Source organism: Protopterus annectens, chromosome 9.part0 (genome assembly GCF_019279795.1).
Source record: "Protopterus annectens isolate FY-2018-M chromosome 9.part0, PAN1.0, whole genome shotgun sequence".
Lineage (NCBI taxonomy): Eukaryota > Metazoa > Chordata > Ceratodontiformes > Protopteridae > Protopterus > Protopterus annectens.
Window position 1 is genome coordinate 92,236,467 of NC_056743.1, and position 21,034 is coordinate 92,257,500.

A 21,034-nucleotide genomic window follows, 5' to 3' on the forward strand; every position below is an offset into this window, starting at 1 on the left:
GGACTTTGTAAACCAGAGTGTATATAGCCCACTGTCTTGGGCTGCCAATATTTATCTTTCATTTCTTGGTTTGAATTTGCCTCTCCTTAACCATTCCTCCATTCGTTCCTGATCAACATGAGGTTCTTCCAGAAGTTTCTATACTTGCAACCATATTTATGTTTTTTCCACATTTCTTGCCTTCTCATCCGATCTCTCACCTTATATTCTTTCTTTTGTTTTTGGCACATTCAGTTGCTGCCTGGTTTTTATCTACCTCTAGTTTGATTTCCATTCCTGCTTGATGTCGATATGCTTCTGATAAATTAAGCAGAGAAGTCATCTTAGATTTATTCTCCTCATGTTTCAAAACGTTCACTACATTTGGATCTTGTGAGGTCAGTAGATATGTGTGCAGCCCCACGATTGCAGACCTATACATGTAATCTATTTCATGGAGGCCCATCCCTCCTTTGGAACGGGGAATATATATAATCTTGGTATACACTGATTTCTATAAATCATTTGGTGAGCATGAAGCATCCTTCTTGTTTTAATATCTAATCTATCCAACACTATTTGGGGCCAGTCAGTCACTCCAAAACTGTAAGTTAGGACAGGAAGAGCAAACTGATTTATAGCTTGGATCTTGTTCCTGATGTCAGTGCTGTTCTCAGGTTAATTTAAGTCTTCTAAAGTATTCCTTACTGAGTTTTATTCACATTTGTTCATGTTTTATTGTTGATCCTTCATCAGTTCCCAAATATTTATACACTCCCTCTTGCTCAAGTTCTTTTATATCACATTCTTGTCCCAAACTGATGTTTTCATGCTTTAAAGGTTGCTTTTGCACATTTATCAAGAACAAATGACATTCTAATATCATCTGAAAAAGTTTTGACAACCTGCAACTGTGCTTTCAGTTTCTCATCTGATGAGCTATACAGTTTTAAATCATCGACAGAGAAGATGAGAAGTCATTAGACTTTGTTGTTTTCTAGGAGCCAAATTGTAGCCATGGCCTAAGCTGTTAAGTAAACAACTTAATGGGTTAATGGTAAGGCAGAATAGCAACAGTGACAGAGTCATGCTGGAATATCCCCCTTTGAATTTTCATCCCTGGAATAATAATCTGTCCTTTATCATGGTTTAATTGCAAAGTGGTCTGCCATTCTTTCAAAATTACTGTAATGTAGTTAATCAGTGTAGGGTGTATCTTACACATTTCTAAGCTCTCTTTTATCCATGAATGTGAGATACTATCAAATGCTTTTTTGTAGTCAATCCATGCCATACTTAGATTATTCCCCTTGTTACAGTTCTCCATTATAACTTTATTTAATAACAAATTATCCTTTTGTTCCATATGACTTTCTTTTATTGCCCTTTTGTTCTACTGCCATAATTTAGTTTTCTTCTAAATGACTATAACCTCTGTCGGCGTCAATTCCCTTATATAGTTTACACATCGTCAGAAGGCAAGTTATTGGTCTATAATTTTTAGGGTAGCTTGCAGGTTCACTCTTCAGTAAGAGCATTGTTTTGCCTGTTGTTAACTAGGTTGGTGTCTGTTTGGGGTGTGCATATAAATAGTTCTTACTCATGTCGAAATCCTTGTGCAAAGATGTTAATACTTTTAACCAAAAGTTAGGTACTGTATCTGGCCCTGGGGTTTTCCAGTTAGAGGTTTTTCTTAACTTTGTTTCAATCTCTTTGGCTGTTACTTCATCCCATTTCATATCCTTTACCTTTAAACTTCTTATTCTTTCTTTTACTTCTTTTATCCATTTAGCATCTTTGTTATGTTCCACAGGCTCTTCATAGATACTTCTCCAAAATGTATCTACTTCCTCATTTTTTGGCGGTCTTTCAATTCCTTTTACCTTATTTACCAATTCTCTGTAAAACTTTTTTGGGTCATCAATAAATTGCTTATTTTGTAGTTTTCAATTATATTTATCTGTGTATCTTCTAAGTTTTTCTGCCTGTGCTGAGATTTTTAGTTTATTTGCGATAGTGCATGATAGATCCTGGTTTGTTCTAATACTGTGCATTGCTTTTATCACATCTTTCTTAGTATTTTTGTTGATCTGTTCCCTCTTCTATAATCTTCTAACAGTGACACTTCTTGTCTTAATTGCTTTATAGTTTTCTCTATTTGATACTTCCATGATGGTATTCGATTTCTCCCCTTCCTTTCCCTCACTACCCAGTGTTCTTGTGGTAGAACTTTATCAGTTATTAATTTAGCAGCACAGTGGTATATCCTGTTTACTTCTGTTATATCGCATGGATCTCTATGGCAGTTCTAATTACTGCATCCATTTATTTTATCAGACTTCTTACTTTTTGGGTTTTATTAACCTTCTGCAGTCTATTTCTCTCATTGGTCTTAATATATCTATTCATGTCCATTAAATCAAGCAACTCTTCTCTTAGCTCATTTTCTTCCATCCTTTGTTTTCCGTTTCCTGCAGGGATTCTATAGAAAGTTCTATAACATCTTCTTTTGGCACATTCTCTTCAATTTCATCCTGTGTCATCTGTTGTTCTGTCATATGGGAACTCACTGGCCTATCACTCCTCAACATTGACTGAATCAGAGTTTCCACAGTTTCCTGTTCCTTTCCTTGCTGTCTAGCTTCAAATGAACTTTTATACTGGTTTCCTGTGGAAGGCTCCAAAATATCTTGACATGGCACCTGACCAACTGCTTCCTGTTCCACTGGTTTCCCCCTTAATTTGGATATCCATTGCTCTATCCTGTTGCGGTGCTTTCTGCCCTAGATTTTCTACACTGAATCTTTCTCTTTGCAGCTGCTCCATAACCTCAATTTTCTTTAACTTCTCCATTACTAATTTCTTTTTCTACTTTTCCTCTTAGTCTTCATATTTTTTTGCATTGTAAAATTGTCCTTTTCCAGATTCCTTTGCCTGTATTTATCTTCAAATGTCTTTGGTAATGCTCTTTTTGTATTGGTTAGTTTAGCTTTTTCCTTTGCATAAATATTACACCATATTAAATCTCTTTTCCTTTCCCATGTTGATATTTCTTCTCCACATGTCTCCTGATCTTCTTGCTTTTCCTTATTCTGGGGACTCACTCCATCATGCTGTGATGTAGTCTGTGTTAGACCTTCTACATTAAATCCTTAACTTTGCAGGCACTCCATAACTTCAACTTCTGTTTCTTTAACTTCTGCTTTACTAATCTTCTTTTCCAAATTCCATCTTTGTCATATTAATTTTTTTATTGTGAAATTTTCCATATCTGGATGCCTTTGCCTGTATTTCTCTTCAAATATCTTTGGAACTGCCTTTCTATATATTAGTTAACTTGGCTTTCTCCTTTGTATAAATATTGCACCATATCAAATCTCTCATTCTTTCCCATGTCCATACTTCTTTTTTATATTTTTTAAATATCTCTAGGTTTGTTGTTTATATTTTTGCAATTCCTCAGATGCTTCTTTTTCCAAACAGATCAAAGTTTCTTGATCTATATACTGTTTTTTTTAAATATGTTGTATTAATGAACACAGATTTTATTTGAAGCTTCTGATAGTTTTTCCTGTGGAAGTATTTTTTCTTTCCACTAATTTCTCTCTTAATTGTTTTGTATATCTTGTGTCTAGAAATTCTGGGCTTTTTACATAATAGTAACATACATAATTTCTTTCTTATCCTCAATAGTCCACTGTAATGTCTTTATGGCTCTTCTTTGGCCAATCAAGTTTTGTGATTTTAGTGGACTGCTACTTCCTTCTACAACAGGGGGCCATCCTTCCCCTGGGCCTGGCCCCATTGTAGGAATGTTTCCATGTTTTGATGATTTTACACTGTCATTTCTTCCAGTCCTGGCACCATTGCGCCTACCAGGATTGGGCACTTTTTTATCCTGGGTCTTGTGCACCCAGCTGTTGTTTTTGTTTTTGACTTACTTCTGTCCATAATATATGCTATATAAATACAGTCTATATATCAGTGTCACCTTGGTGAATTTTGTAAAAAATAGGGACACGTCGGGAAGGTACTCACCAAGCTGTTAGGATGAATTCAATTTCAGCACTACTACTCTCCTTTGCTTGCTGATTTTTCATCTCTCCATTAGGACCCCAGGTGAGTAACCTGTTGGCCATGAAGGTGAACTTTGTCCTTTTCTGAACTGTAGTGTGATCTCAGAGTTGGTATATTTAATTAGGGGGGTAGGGATGCAGCCTTCCAGACTGCGGGATGTGGTGGGCATAGCCCCCCACCTGGATGGGTTTAAAATGGTGCAGTTTAGGTTTTGTGTGTTGTTGACTGAGTGATTACTTACCCTAAGATCATAAGATCAAAGAACTGATCAGAATTCTTTGCAGTGCATGGAGCTTTATTTGCTTCATGTACTACCAGATTCAAAAAGTGTAGGAGCGAAAAGTGTTCACCAGTTTTTAAAGCTTTTAAAAGCTAGTAGTGCACTTACATTGTCAGACAGATAACAGGCAGAAACAAAGTGCCCCTTTGTAGAACTAACAAATTTAAATGCCATTATATACTTTATTCTCCCACACTTTGTATTTATGTGTGATAGACCAAAGCATCTAACAGCTTTTAAAAGCTATTTTACTTTCTTCCACTGCTCTTTGCCAGCTAGCACTGTCCTCTGCTAGTCCATAGCACAAGACCTGATCTTTACAGCACTTAGGGATGCTGAACAAGCTTTTGTTTAGCACCCTTATTCACTGTTCAGATCAGGGCTCACAATAGGGATATCCTTAACAAGTTCATCTTTTTTCTGAGTTTAGAACATAATCATGACACTCCATGCACTTATAAGGTTTGTTATGCATGTTTTAGAGAGGTTATGATCTAGTCTCCTACTAGACCATACAGAGTGGCCTCCACAGGACATTGCCAGGATTTTAAAAGCTGTAAAATACTTCTTATTGCCACAAAAAGAGATAGAGAAAAGTTTTAACAGCTTTTAAAGCTCTTAGTCCCTCAGAGAGGCCATTTCATGTTCCAACATTTTATCTTTTTTCTTTAAGTAGTAGTGCATCGGTGTAGGTGAAGCTCCATGTACTACAAAGACTTATGACTGGGTCTGTCCAAACTTAAATAGTTATGTGTTCTCAGCATGAAGCCAAGAGGCATTTCATAACCTTTATTCTCAAATTGAATTTCTTTACATTCATGTCTCAAAAACATGACCAAATCATAATCCTAAATGAGTGGTTCTGATTTGACTATCCAGAATTTTAATCTCTTAGCAAACACAAGTTCTAATTTAATTTTCATTTTATCACATCTTTGAATGTTTCTTCAAGTGACATTCTTAGCAAAGTTATTTTTTTGCCATTCTGATGGGTTTTAAGTTTTCTGTGTGTGTGGTGGGGTCTTGTATTGTTTCTCCTTTTTTGTGCAGCCTGTAATCACTTGTATGAAATGCAGATGAATTTAACATTAGTGATCTTATGGGTGCATTCCTTCAGACTTGGTGCAGAAACACTTCACCACTTCAGGGTGTTTGCTCTTTCTCCATGGCTATATGAACATGAAGTTAGCGTATTTAAGCAAAGCAGTGTGGAGAGCTTTGCTTCTACATGATGGTACAGTGACTTTATATACATTCCAACAAACAATATTTCCCATTAAGTTAAGCTCGGAGTAAGGTCATGCTTTCACAGTATCATGAGCATCTTTAATTACTAAGAAAATCATTCACAATTGTTTTTGAAGAAACTAAATAGCACCTTTTGTTTAATAATGAGTGCTTATAAATACTGTCCACTGGCAATCTAGCAGCACATCATGAACTGTATTGGTTTTCTGTCTCAATGTACTACATTATTGAAACTGTTTTAGTACTTTTTATCAGCCCAGGAGATTACCAGTGTATACAGGCATAACTCTTACAGTTCCGGTATCTAAAGGTCCCAGATCTGTAACACTCAATTTGATCTATATGAATTTCTTTTCAAGGAGATATGTAGCTACAAATATGAAGCAGGCAGTAACTGCTTCTTTGCCTTGTAATATTCATGTGTGTCCACTGGCATGTAATTAAACAATATATCAGCCTTTTTGAAGATGCGGAGTAACAGCTTGTCTCTTGAAGACTGTATAAAGAAGTATCTTGACTCAGTTTCATTTGGTCTTTAGTAAAGGTGCTTTGAGATGATCAATTGCAAAGTAGTAATTTATTTCTACAGCCAAGCAATTCCAATAAGAAAACCTTAATGAAACAACTTACCAATAATGAAAATATCCAGGAATTCAACCTTTTCCATGCTGTGGTTGGACATGAAGTACAAGAAGGATGTGATGCTCTCGATGTGTTTAAAGAATAGTCCCACATTTTCCAGTAAATCATTCCAGATGAGAAATATGTCATCGATAAATCAATAATAGCATCCCATCATGTGAAGGAAAGGTGAATTATACACTGCCTGGTCCTTCCATACTACCAGAACAGTGTTTTCCATGCTTGGTGCAATGGCTGCAGCCATGTCAATTCCACATGTCTGTTTAAACCACCGCTTGCTGAAATAGAAAAAAGTTGTTAGTAAAAATAATGTCCAGTAGTCCAGGTCCCCCCAGAGAATGAAGTTTAGTATCTATGGTGCTCTGAAATAGTGTGTATCTCTACAGTGGCTTTTGAATGTGCAAAACAGATCTGATGACGCCCTACACATATGGTGAAAGCACTTACCATTTATGAATAAGAGTGCTTGTTTTCTATGGGAAGAACTGACACCATGTGTGGTCTTTTGGATTTACTAAACCAAATTTTGGTGCTAGTATGCCTGAATAAGTAAGCCTTTTATTTAAAAGTTAATAAATACTTGGGACTCCCAATGTTGTACCATTAAGGATTTCCCATTGGAATTACTTGATTTTTTTCTCTGACTCACAGGTTTAATACGTCAAGATCAGTGTCAGAAATCTAGTACACCTCAGTGAACATATTCTAATTTACGTCCACAGCCAGAGGAGGCACTGTTTTGTTCATATTATCTTTAACCAATGCCTTTTTCCTTTGTTTTAACAATTTAATAGTACACCACAGTTGTTTTCTCTGAACTTACATAAACTGTTTTTGATGTCACAGTCTCAATACTGAATCAACTGGTTAACTAAAATGTCATCAAGAATAAAACATATCCTTTCCAAGTGGTTAGCTAACCAAATTATTTTCTGCTATAATATGTACATCATCTAGGGAAGTTAGGGTTCATGCTGACAGATGAAGGGCTACCTCTGCAGCCTCCTTCAGGGATATATCTATTCAAACTATCCGTGAGGTTGTCACTTGGTCATCAATGCATACAGTCAGAACATAAAGCATGGGATGTCCAGTCTAGAAGGGCAATGGGCTTTGCAACTACATTACTTAAGTTAGTGCTGTAGACCTGAAGCACAGACTCTTTCATGTATATATTTATAGATAATATATATATATATATATATATATATATATATATATATATATATATAGGTATACATGCATTTGATCAGCCGGTAGATGGTTGATCGGGTATTGTCGAAAGCAGTGCGGCAAAATCTCAAAAAAGCAATTGCAAGAGTTGTGAATCGCAAAATATCGCCCACTTTTTGACCCATGGTAGCGCTCATTTGTGTGGTAGAGCGGTTAGAAATGTTGAATTCGGTGTTGTTTACAACATTCTGACCATTCAGCATTACGAGATTCACACATAAAAGTCGGTGTTATACCCAATCGAGCGATGTGCACTCAATCAAATGAATGTAAACCATATATATATATATATATATATATATATATATATATATATATATATATATATATATATATATCTCAGTATATGCCAGACATTTGAAGTATAAAAAAAATGAATGCCTGTGATGGGACTAAAACATTTCAAATCACAGAGATTAGAACACACTTTACACTGAATCACAAAGATTAAAAAAGAAAACAATTTTTTTTGCAGAGAGGCAAGCCCACCTACCCCCTCACCCTGGCTAAAATCGCATTCCAGTGGGAAAAGGGTAAAGTCTTCAATCTCCTCTATACCATGATCTCACACTGAAAATAAAATGGTACCCACTGTCAGCTGATTTTCTGATTAGCTGTACCAGCTTTTTTTCATTCAGAAAGTTGCCACTTCAATGTGTTGAACGGGCCCCATGTACATGCATACAAACATACATACATACATTTATATTTATATATAATAGGAATCCTGCAGTGATGATCCTAATGATGTACATAAGAAGAAGCTTCAGAAGGTCTGCGATTATGTCTCATAACAGTAGATATAAGCTTATGTCCTCCTGTTTCAGAAGTACTGCATCCATGCTGACTATGGTCACCATTATACCACTTCCTGACCCCTTGACAGTCCACCTGTCCTTTGAGGCCTTTTTAGTATAGTGTTAGTGTTCTTTATATGTAAATATAGATATAGATATAAATATATACTTGGAATGTGATGTTCTGTATATAAGTAGATGAATATTTTTGTGTTTCTTACTGTTGACATACTGATATATTTACATTTTTGTGTACTGTCTGTATGATTCTGATTTATGTTTCTTGGCTTTAGTCTGCACTAGACCATCTGCTTGTGCAATTTCCATGCTTTACTTGTAACAGTAATACAAAAAAAAAAAAAAAAAAAAAACATAAGTCTATGCACAGGCTGCTCTGTTACTCAAATTATCTTTTAGTTGGCCTTACCTCAGGAATGTAGTATCATAGTGTCACATATCAGGAGATGACTGATAGCTGAAAACCATGCAGGGAGTGACATCTGCTTCCAGGAGATATCTCATTCATCTGTTTGAATCCACTGCAAACAATCCTATTATTCATATGTCCACTGTTAATCTGAGTTATCCCAGGGACTTTCTTAACTATTCCCCAGTTTAAGGAGGCCTCTGATTTCACCTTTTACGTGTCCTGATCCTCACAAAATATATATATATATATATATATATATATATTTTGCAAAGCAATGACAATTAAATCAGAAAGTGACAAATAAAGTTACAGTTTCTTTATTACTATAAAGATTATACTTGTCATCACAAGCTACATTTTTACAGCTTTCAGAGTAAATAGGATTGACTACTATAGTGTTTACATAATTTGGGGTCCTTTTTTTCCTTGAATTTGTCATCTTATCCTTGATCATGGTGCGATATAAGATGCTCAGACATATGGACATGAATGTTTAATTTCCTCTTTCCAAGCACATATATCCTACAACAGATTTACAATTCTGAAACAAACAAATGTTAAATAAATTAACAGTCCAAAACATTTTTTTTTCTATTAATTTGTTTCACTTTCCCTTTGCATATAATGTTGAAGTTGCCTCAGGTATCATATCCCAAGCTGTGTGCCTGCATATTCATGTAACACATATCCTGTTGTGTCTTAACACTTAATTCAGCCTGCAGAGGTGCAAATAGGGATTAAATTAAATAGCATATTGGCAATAAAACGGATATCTCTAAAGCATCATAAATCAGAAGATGCTGACAATATACATGAGGCAGAGTTAGTTCCCCAGGCAGTTATTCTGTCATATGAAAATAATATTTAGCTACAATGACTGCCATGTTAATTAAATAAATTAGATGTAAAATGATCTCTTAATTATTTCATTATAGCAAAATGCCTTCATTAAATTTAATTGCCTTAGAAGCACTTCAAATAAATTACTCAAAGTCTTGCCCATGTTTTGCAGATGTTCTCCACTTGCTTAGAACCCTAATGTCATAAGTACATTTGTAATGAAAGAGTAAATTGCCTATTCTAGAAGAGAGAGAGAGAGAGAAGAAAAAAACATCTTTGTAGAAACTACACAGCTACTTGTACACATCACACCAAAACTGCAAACAAGCAGACATCGCAGTTTTATTGGAAAATACAAATAACAACAGAAAAACATCTCACAAATACAGGAATAAAGTTAACAAAAGGAAGCCTTAGTCAGCAAAAAAACAACTGTGGTTTTGAAACAGTACATAGTCTAAGCCATCTATGTCTAAAGGCATACAGTGCAGGAAGATAAAGGTAAAAGTTATAAAAGAAGGATTCACATACAGAGACAAGGAAATAGCTTTTTGTACATTACATGTTGACGGTCATGTTTTACGCTAACATAGAAAACTACAAATCTTAATCATGGCAATTTCAATGAGGTGAGTGTTTTGCTAAAGCGAAGTATAATTATTAATAAACCAGACACCTCTTTGGACATTGCAGCAATTCTGTCTAAATATTTCCTTGGATCAATTGTAAGATGATTTGATACTGTATAGCAAGCTTTTCAAATGTACTCTTTGTGATTTATTCAATGTGTTCGCCAAATGAAAGTGTCCATTCAGAGACCCTCATACATGTAACTACTACTGACTTTTTTATTCGTTTCTTGGTGGGGTAGTTATTGGAATAGTATATTCTGGATTTAATTTGTAATTAGCACTGAAAAGCATATGGACTGTCTTGATTGTGTTTTTTATCAGTCTGATTGCTTTTGCTCAGCTCCACAGGAAGGTGAATTCTGTTTTCATCTTTTGCAGGTTACTGTTTAAGGTAGGACTTGACACTGTAATTAAGGTGTCATCAACATATCAGCAGTATAAATTAAAACGGCTGAGAACAGGAAAATATTAGTGATGTCACTAATAAGTATGGAAAATATCGACTGGCTCCAGCTCTCATCCTTGAGGAATACCTGAGTTAAAAGTATCCGCATCAGATAAGCTTTGCCAGGTAAAACAGTTAAGGGTCTAACAGATGACTTGAGATCCAAGTTAGTTTGTTTGCACTGCATAATTTTTCTGTGACTAGATTAAGTCAGTAAAATAACAGCTGGCAGTTAGTATAATGACCTACAATAAAGCTATGTTATGAGTCAGACCATGTCACAGGATTAAAAAATATTGTCAAAAGTATGTTCTAATCCATGGATTACAGCGATAATAACAAACAAACCCAAATTTCTTCACAATGCAAAGGAATTTCCTTCTAAGAGCCACAGACATATCACTGACCCTCATCTTAAGGTTACCAAGAACAACTAGGCTTTGGCAGCTCCAGTGACATAAAGAGATAAAGCCCTAGCTATGATGCAGTTGACATGGGTTTGACTAGCAGCTTGGGCAACTTGCAACAGGGAGGGATGAGTGCGTCCATCCCAGGGGAGAGGGTGTTCACTGATGACACTCCTTTAGGAAAGGCATAGTCCAAACAGGGAGTGATCCTCAGATGAATCAATGACCATGGGAGGTAGGGAAGGGAATGGCTAAGGCATCTAAAAGACTGCCCCAGGAAGGAAGTGGAGGTGGCCGAGCACCTAGGATACCTCTAGGATCCAGAATCAGTCCCAGCAGTGGAGGTGGCTGAGCACCTAGGATACCTCTAGGATTCAGAATCAGTCCCAGCAGTGGAGGTGGCCGAGCACCTAGGATACCTCTAGGATCCAGAATCAGTCCCAGCAGTGGAGGTGGCCGAGCACCTAGGATACCTCTAGGATCCAGAATTAGTTCCAGCAGTGGAGGTGGCCGAGCACCTAGGATACCTCTAGGATCCAGAATCAGTCCCAGCAGTGGAGGTGGCCGAGCACCTAGGATACCTCTAGGATCCAGAATCAGTCCCAGCAGTGGAGGTGGCCGAGCACCTAGGATACCTCTAGGATCCAGAATCATTCCCAGCAGTGGAGGTGGCCGAGCACCTAGGATACCTCTAGGATCCAGAATCAGTCCCAGCAGTGGAGGTGGCCAAGCACCTAGGATACCTCTAGGATCCAGAATCAGTCCCAGCAGTGTAGGTGGCCGAGCACCTAGGATACCTCTAGGATCCAGAATCAGTCTCAGCAGTGGAGGTGGCCGAGCACCTAGGATACCTCTAGGATCCAGAATCAGTCCCAGCAGTGGAGGTGGCCGAGCACCTATGATACCTCTAGGATCCAGAATCAGTCCCTGCAGTGGAGGTGACCGAGCACCTAGGATACCTCTAGGATCCACAATCAGTCCCAGCAGTGGAGGTGGCCGAGCACCTAGGATACCTCTAGGATCCACAATCAGTCCCAGCAGCAATGCTGGGGTAAGTCCGGGTGGTAGGACAGTAGCTGGTGGACCTGATGTGTATGTGGGGCATTAGTGGCCAGGCTGGTGAATATGATGTCCCAAGAGGGACCAAAAAAATTATAAAAAAAAAAAACCACTAAGCTTTAGTGACATAACAGAGTTTATGAGAAAGTCAATAAATTCTTATGCTAAAGTCCTCAAGCAACCCAGATGACAGATAAGGAGTACCCTGCCATTTGGTCATGTAGCCAGCTTTCCTAAAGCATAGACATAAACAGTAACCACTCACAGCCAGGTCATCACTCAATTTCAGTACATTAGCCTTCACAGAATCTCTGAAAAACAATGTTTGGAAGATACTTCAGGCTTCACTCTTATGGAGAATGGGAGTGACTTTCAGTCTGAATGGAGCAAGCAGCAAGTTACAACTGGTGAGTAGCAAAGCTGCCCCATACTGGTAAGGACTAAGTAGAAAATTCTGTTGCCCCTGGTTGAGGTACAGACAAACTGGTCCAGGGAGTGTGCATTGATGAATTCCACAAATGTCCATGCATACATGTTTGAAGATGTACATGTTTCCAGGTTTATGGAGGGGGTAGTTGAAGTCTACAAGGAAAGCAGTGTTTGGTTTAACACACAGGGACTCCATAGTAGTTAACTTTCATTGTGCTCCTTTGAATGACACTAGAAACAAAACCAATTGTTGAAATCAATCATCTTTTCTTGGTATTGTGGCATCTTTCTTGGTGATAGTAGAATGCTGCTCAAGGCTAGGTTCATACCATTCTTAGACACATTCCAAGGGCTTCATCATGTCCTTCTTCTTAAAGCCCAAGAAGGTCAAGTCATTTACACTCATGTGTACCATGACTGTGTCTTGTGTGTATTTGTGGTGTAAGAACTCTAGTGCTTGTGTAATCTGGCAAATCCTGGTACCTGGTATGCAACTGATCATGATCCTCTCTCTTTGCATAGTCTGGTGAGTGGTAAGTCAGTGTGTCTCGCTAGGGAATCACCTATGACTAAAATATTGGAGTGTGTGGAAGTGTGCCTTATAGGATTTTTAACTGAGTTAGTATGACTCTTACATGTATGTTTCATCATGGTTGCCACCTGTGATGTGTGTTTGTGAGGTTTCTGGGGGTGCTTGTTTATTAGGTTACACTTAGGAAGCTTTAGCGGCTTAATGAGGTTACTTTTAAGGGCCTTGGCATATGTAGGTCTATGTGTTTGATCTAAAATGTGTGCTTTGTTTAGTGTTGTGTTGTGTGGTGTGGTACTGGCAAACTGCCTGTTATTTGGTGTGGCTTTGTGAAAGAGTTTTATGTCCAATAGCATGATATAATTTCATCACTTGAACACTGTGTCTGCTAGCTTAAGTAGTATGTGGTCATCAGTAAACATGAGACAATTGTTACATTGTCTTAGGATGCCCATGTCAACTCAGATGACAAGAGAGACAGTTGGAAATTGAAAATACATCAGTCCAGGTACTTAATATTGTATGCTGAAGGGAGAGTTATGGCTATGGATTTGGAGTTCATTTACTAGAGATACTAAAACAAAGTCTACACACAAAGAGCAACATAGCATGAACCAGAGACTCTTTGCGCAACTACTTAATATTTAAAGTAAAATACAAATTGAGGGAGGGGTAGGTTATATACAGAAGCATAAAGGTCTAAGTGCCTCCATCTATACAGTCGAGTCATCTGCATGGCTAAATATTATTGCACTTACCTATAATAGAAACTTTAGTCTATCATTAAGAATCACTACTTTTGTTGACAATGGGATTATTATACAATATACATAATTTTTGTTATGAAAAATCCCACTGTTTCAAAATATGTTCTTAATCTGGAAAAAAATTATTTATGCTTTAAATAATATTTCTATCCAAACATGCTAAAATTCTCATCATTCAGAGTTTTATGTAGTTGAATATCTAGGTATGAATTTATCCAAAAATGTTAATTCCTCATAAAAACAATCTGTGGAAGGCATGGAAGGATGTTAAGAAATATATGCATTGATGAAATAAAATAAAGCTTCAGTGTTTTAATATATGTTGTCAAGATGAATATATTTCTTCATTTTGACTGATTCTTCACATACTGAAATTTCTAAGTCTTTTTTTAGTGAAGTTCACGCCTTCCTTTTAATATGTTTATGGTTTCCTAAAGCACTAAGGTTATTTATAAGAAATTATTTCTTCCCAAGCATATTGGTGTGCTCAAAATTCTGAATTTGTATGTGCATTATGGGCCCATTTCCAAAACACTTGCTCTCAGTGTAAGAGACTTACACCTGAGTAAGTGACTTACACTGAGAACAGGACTTTTGAAATCTGCCCCTTGGTGCAATCCCGCTTATAGACAATACTTATACCAAAGTAAGTCACTTATATTGGAAAGCAAGTCTTTCCGAATCAGGGTAGGCTTACACCGGAATAAGTCATTTACACTTAGAGCATTTCTTTTGCAGTCTGGCCCTATGTCATTTCTAGGTTAGCATGTATTTCCAGTAACTGAATAGCTGGCAAGGGGTGGACTCCACTCTAATTTTCAGTTTAAGTCAATGATCTAAACTCAAAGAAGATTCCATTATGATCCGTGCCCTTCCTGGCCAGGATAATTGGATTAAATTTAATTTACTTTCAGCTCTGACAGGCTTGCCAGAGTAATTTCAAAAACAACTAGTCTTATAAAATCTATTTCATGTTAGAATACTGTAACAATGTATTGTTCAAAATCCTAATATTATGTTAAATAACTCAGTATCTACTGAATATGTTCCTTTATTAGCTCACTGAAGTATGATCATTTTTTGTTGTTCTGTTGGCCACTCAGATTACCACATTTACTTTAATCCTGACTTTCTAGTGGTTTTTCCTTCATTCCTTAACATTAGAAAAGTACTAGAAGTAGTACGACTATAAAGTCTGCTATTAATTATTATTATTATTATTATTATTATTATTATTATTATTATTATTATTATTATTATTATTATTATTATTAAAGAGAGTTGCACAAAGTTCTATGAGACAGCCTGTCCAGGTCTCATTCTGTATTTTAGGACTATAAATTGTTCATAAATCTTTCAGTTAATTATCATTTCCATCAGTCCAAGACCTGGGAATCTCTTACAGAAAATATCCATTTACAATTTAATTGGACTGGGTTGCTGTCTTACTACTTTCAAATTATTAATTTTAATACATTGTTTAATTAATTTAATATATCTTGGAACTGAATCAACAAACCAATCAAATATGTCTTGTTGAAAATGCCTAGTTCATTGTGAAAACATGAAACAAAAATCCACCCCTCGTAATAAAATACAAAATTTTTCGGTTAAGGATTAATAAAATGTACATCGATTTTTCAAAGTAAATGTTTCATGAAAAGAACTTTCAAGACAACTAATGTTTAAGTCATTGTGCATAAATTAGTAAATATTCCTTTAAATTGTATTTATTCGTTATTTATTTATTGGCCTGGGTGCCCTCTGTGCGAAGTCTGCATGTCCTCCCTGGGTATGCGTGGGTTTCCTTCGAGTACTCCGGTTTCCTCCCACATTCCGGAGACATGCGTATGAAGCATTTCTCCTCAGGCATCTGATGAAAATGGACTCTGTCCCAGTTGGATTTTCCCTATAAACAAATGTTAAATACATAAATAAATAAAATAAAATAAATGTTCACACATAATGCCTATTTTTATTTCAGCTAAATATGCTTATTTTTCCTTGAAGTTAGCTAGAATGTGTGCAAATCGATCTGATGAAGCAGCTAATCTGTTCCACCTTTTACGGTCATGTCTTAACTTTTGTCTTTTATGAATTAAATGAAAAACTTAACTTAAATGTTTATTCCCTCACAGTTTTGTTTTGGGGTGATAGCAGATTATTTCTGGAAATATGATGAGCATTAAGGACTCTGCGGTTTACTTTCTTATTATTAGTACCACTGCAGTAGTATAAATATTTCATCTATGCAGTTGACTTTTAACCACATAATTCCTGTTCATTTCTCAAATAATGATGACAAGTTTTACAACACTTTTAAACTAAACCTAAATACAAGAGACTGTTCAAGGACTGAAAAAAGCATGTCTGTTCTTCCTCTGACCATTAAGCTTACTCCCACCCCAACTGCTCTACTGACCTTTTCATTTCCCCCAGACAAAAAACCCTCAGATTATTCATTCCATGGTAGCTAGGTTTGAGTTGATTGTGAGTATTGCCATTATTTGTAAGGAGGATCAGTGTTTTCTCTTTGGATTCACGTCAAATCATCAAAGGTATTTTCAGCAAAAAGAAAAAAAAGACAAAAACATTCATTGAAACCACCTTAAACAAACAACTCAATAATTTTGTTTTAGCTGGGGGGGCAAGCTCCCCTGCATACCCCATGTGGGGGGACACCCCCTGACTTAAATATATCAACTCTGAGGTCACACAACCATGGAAATAAAAGCTCCACTGTTGGCAAAAGTAGTTTCAGCAAACAGCAGTTGTTTTTGTGTTTGCAGAAATTATGTGTGATGAGACAATGTGATCCCTTTTACTTTAATGCCCCACTTCCCTGGAACATGCTTGTCAGCATCCAAGGTATTGATATGTAGTGGGCTTTGGAATGCATACATGCTTCTACATTATATGATCACCCCCCCCCAGTAGACAGGTATCTCCATCTTCAGTCTCCGCCAGGGATTCTCCCATGGAAATTGTGCTCCAAGCTTATGTCCTCCCCTATATCTGTAGTGAGGTGAGTAAGCTTGAACCTTGTCATTTCTCTCCACCCCATGGCAGCTCCATCAGTGACCCCAAGCAACTAGTTACATTATGGTCACCAAGGTCACATTCTAGGTGTTATCCCACCCCCCACCCCATTCTTTAAATATACCAACTCAGAGACCGCACTACAGTGTGGAAAGGGAAGATTGCCCCCCCCCTGCTTACCACCGTCAGGTAAGTATTTTTTTGTTTTATTTTATTTTATTTTATGTATTCGAACTTTTATAAGTTCAAACATATGGTTTTGACCATATGGCATTCGAACTTGTAAAAGTTCTATTAAGTAATAGGAAACCAGTTAGTTCTATTACTACAGAAAACAAGATTTGCAAACTGACCAGAAATTCATCTTCTTTGATCTGGATATGGAAATCAACCAGTCCACAAGTAGCACTTTCTAATTTGCAGACTAAACTGCATTGTTTTCTGCAATCAAGATGCCTTCAGGTCATTGTATATGTGGCCAAAATTCATTTCAGAAGGGGTTTACAGTTCAGATGACCATTCCAGAAGTACAGCCTTAATTTAAATGGCTGTCTTTTAATGCATCCTTGTATGAATATATGACCTTTCTTTTCCCTAAGAATATTATGTGGGCTTCCAGCCTTAAAGTACTGGTCTGCAGCAGGAGCTTTCTCAATGCATGATGGTAGAGTTATATGGCTGCTCATCACATTAGAAGGTTTTTCAGACAATCTTTTGCACCTTTTCCCAGCAGAGTCATGATATTTACATTTAATGTCCTGTGTGAATCATTTTGTAAATTAGCTACTGTGACTTATTAAAGAGGTATTCTGTCCTTTTGTTATATATTATATATTATGCATTATATATTACACATATTTCTTTTCTGGAAAGCATCCCTGTTATCAGAAAGAAATGGACAGTCACTTCTCTTGATCCATACCTCATGCAGGAAGCAATGGTACGGACCATTGGAAATTTGGTTCCCACTGACAACGAAAATAGAGAGAGACTTAGAATAGATTGCAGCTTCTGGGAAAACCGTCCTAACTTACTGGCTGCAATACCTCACAGTGCTGTCTCTAAAAAAGTGACAGATGACGTGAGCACCTGCACATGTGAACTATAGTGGCACGAGACAATGTTGCAGCAGAAGATGTTACAATGTTATCAGTTATGTAGATGGCAGTACAAAGAGCTATATATTAGTTGAACTGGAGATGTAGTGTATATTAGTATATTTTTGAACAATCTTGCTTATGCTGTTGAAACACTGTAATTTACTAATACCAGAAATTATACTGACTCATGCAGTAAAATGTTTGGGAGTATATTTACTAGAAATAGCATCTGACCTAAAAAAATATGTGGTATAATTTAAGTCAAGATCAATAACAGTTTGAGAGAGAGAAGAAAAAGTGAAGCTGAAACCAAAAATCCCAAGCTCAGTGGTGTCTGGAATGATTAGCTGACTGAAGAGCTGTAGGGAATACTAGAGCCTTGGTCTCCTTAATATGCCAGCTTTAAGTTAATGCTGAAATCAGTCATTAAATTTTCTCATTTATTTTAAATAAATCTCAGACAGTAGGAAGTGAAATCTGCAGTTTGCGAAATCGCAGTTGTTGTTCAGATTAAAGTACAGCTGAAGCCTACAGCAGACATCATGCATATGCTTACAAGCCAGAGCTTCATTATTAAAAGCCAGCTAGTGTAGGCAGGAGGGAAGACCAGAAACAATATATATTATATTGCAAAGGGCAACATCAACTTAAAGGCAAGGGAGTGTGCACCTTTCAATTTGCATATACATTTCCAATCTGTTCCACATTTTGTGAATTTATTGAACAAAGATATGGATATTAATGTATCAAATTTCATTTTATGCCCCTTCTAGCTGTTTTTTATTCATTTATTATTATTACTACTATTATATATTTTTTTAGTCAGAGGATATATGTCATATGTTGCAGTGCTAGATGTTAACTAACCATCTCCCATGGCTTCACTTAAACAGTGTTATTAATGCTGCATATACTGAGTGCATCTTACGTGAAAAATAATATTATTCTTTAGTCTTTCCTCTTACCTATTAACTGAAGGAATATTCAGTTATACTGCTGCGCTATGGGAGGGATAGAGTGAGAAAATAAAAATGTAAAGAAATAAAACCTCATGAGATAGACCATTCCAGTTCAATTATATTATTTGTTCTTTGATAGAGCTGAAGTAACAGGTAGCAATTTGAGATGAATGTATTAATTACTATAAAGAACACACACATATGCAGAAAAATATTCTTTATAGTTACATGTATAGTGAATTGTCCAGCACCATCTAAACCTTAAAAAAATGTTCCTTCCCTTCTCCTCTGTAGATATAGCTAAAAGAAAAACAAAATGCTGTACTCCAGTTTTCTGCAGAAATATTATTTTTAAAATTAAGATCTTAGTGGTTTACAGTAAAAGACCATGAGCAAGCTGATGCTTCTGAGCTGTAGGATACCCTATAGTGACAATGTCTTAATAAGAGTAATGTTAAAAAAGTGGAGTTTTTGTGTTTATTACCAATACTTTTCAGAGGTGGCTCAAAGGGTAGTGTTTTGATTAAGCAATTGCAAGTGGAGCTTTTGAGAATCAAATCAGGTCAACAAGAATATTTATTAAGAGCTCATGGCCTTAATTTACTAAGGCATTCAGTTGAATTCTCTGCAATGTTTTGTTATTCCGCCTGTTAAAAATACCTAAAAAACAAATATTGCATCAATAAAGTGCATTAAATGAAGCAAACAGAAAAATAGGTTAGTGTAAAAATCCATCAGTTTTGCATCCTGTTAATTTATTTTTGTATAAAAACATTTTCCAAAACCTTGTCTAACCAGACAATGGGATAAAAGCAGGCCTTACTCTGAGATGTTCCTGGGCTCATCAGATGGTTATCTTAAGTGTGATACCCTTTTAAAGTTTCAGTTTTAAGGAGTTAGTAGACTCTGTCAGTAACTGTAACCCTATGGTAGTCTGTATCTTGTAAGTCTGTGCTAAAAAACTTGACTCCCAAAAAAGAGACACCTTTTTTTGAATGTATGAAGAGAACTAGCTCTTCTGACTTCCTCTGGATGGTTCTTCCACTTAACTGATGTGCAAGCTAAAGTTATTACTCATGGTTGTGTAAGATTGTCTCATGAACCACAGTCCAAAGGCTGAACCAAGGCGCTTTTCCTTTATGTATTTAATGCCTTTGTTAAGTCTTCCTTGCATAGCTTCTAGTCTATCGAAAATAACCTAAGATGTTCAAGCCCCCTGGTATAAAGTAAGAGTCTAACAGAAAAACTTTGCCTTATATAGAATTTCTGGATCCTTTTCTGTTTGAATCTTTCACCTAGGGAATATATGTAGAATGATAGGCAATATTCCTTCTGAAGTTTTATCATAGCCTTATGCAAAAGTATCATCACCTGTGCCTTTTTAGATGAAACTGTGTACATGATGTCTTCAATACTGCAAAAGCAATTTCTTGTAATCAGGTTAACATTTGCTCCAAAATTTAGTTTATGGTTAGCCATAACATCCAAGTCACTAAACCAAGTTGTTTCATTCAACAGTTAGTTGTTAACTGAGGGTTGTAATTAACTGTAATCCTTCCTCACAGAATACAGAGTGGCATAGCTTCCTCCTGGATAACTGATGGTGGAACTCCCAGCAGTGAATGTGACAAGTCTTTTCCTGTGCAACAATTAGAAGGGATAAATAAGGCCAGTAGTTTAATTGGTGAGAATTAAATTAACTTATTTTGGGCCATATGTCTACTTTATTTTAACAACCTAGCGTCTTCTGTGTGGAGGCATACATGAATGGGGCGTGCCTTTGTTGAAGGTTGTGCATCAGGGCTGGTAACCTGGTATGTAAAAATCCACAACCAATCATTAGCGGACCGGAGTTCCACTGTGACGACCCCTAACTGGGAAAAGCCGAAAGACACAACAACTAACCCTTGAGACAATTTCACTTTCAAGAAGTTCTAAATAGTAAAATGTCAGACACAGAACAATGAGAGATAATGAGCACTTGGGATATAATATTCCCATTGTCACCCCTATTTTAGAACCGAGACATTTTTATAATCGGGGATCCTCATTTTATCTCACCATCACCTTTCTAAAGCCCATCATGGTTATACCCCACCAAAAAATAATCACATAACATGTCTAATAGGAGGAAGTTGTTCA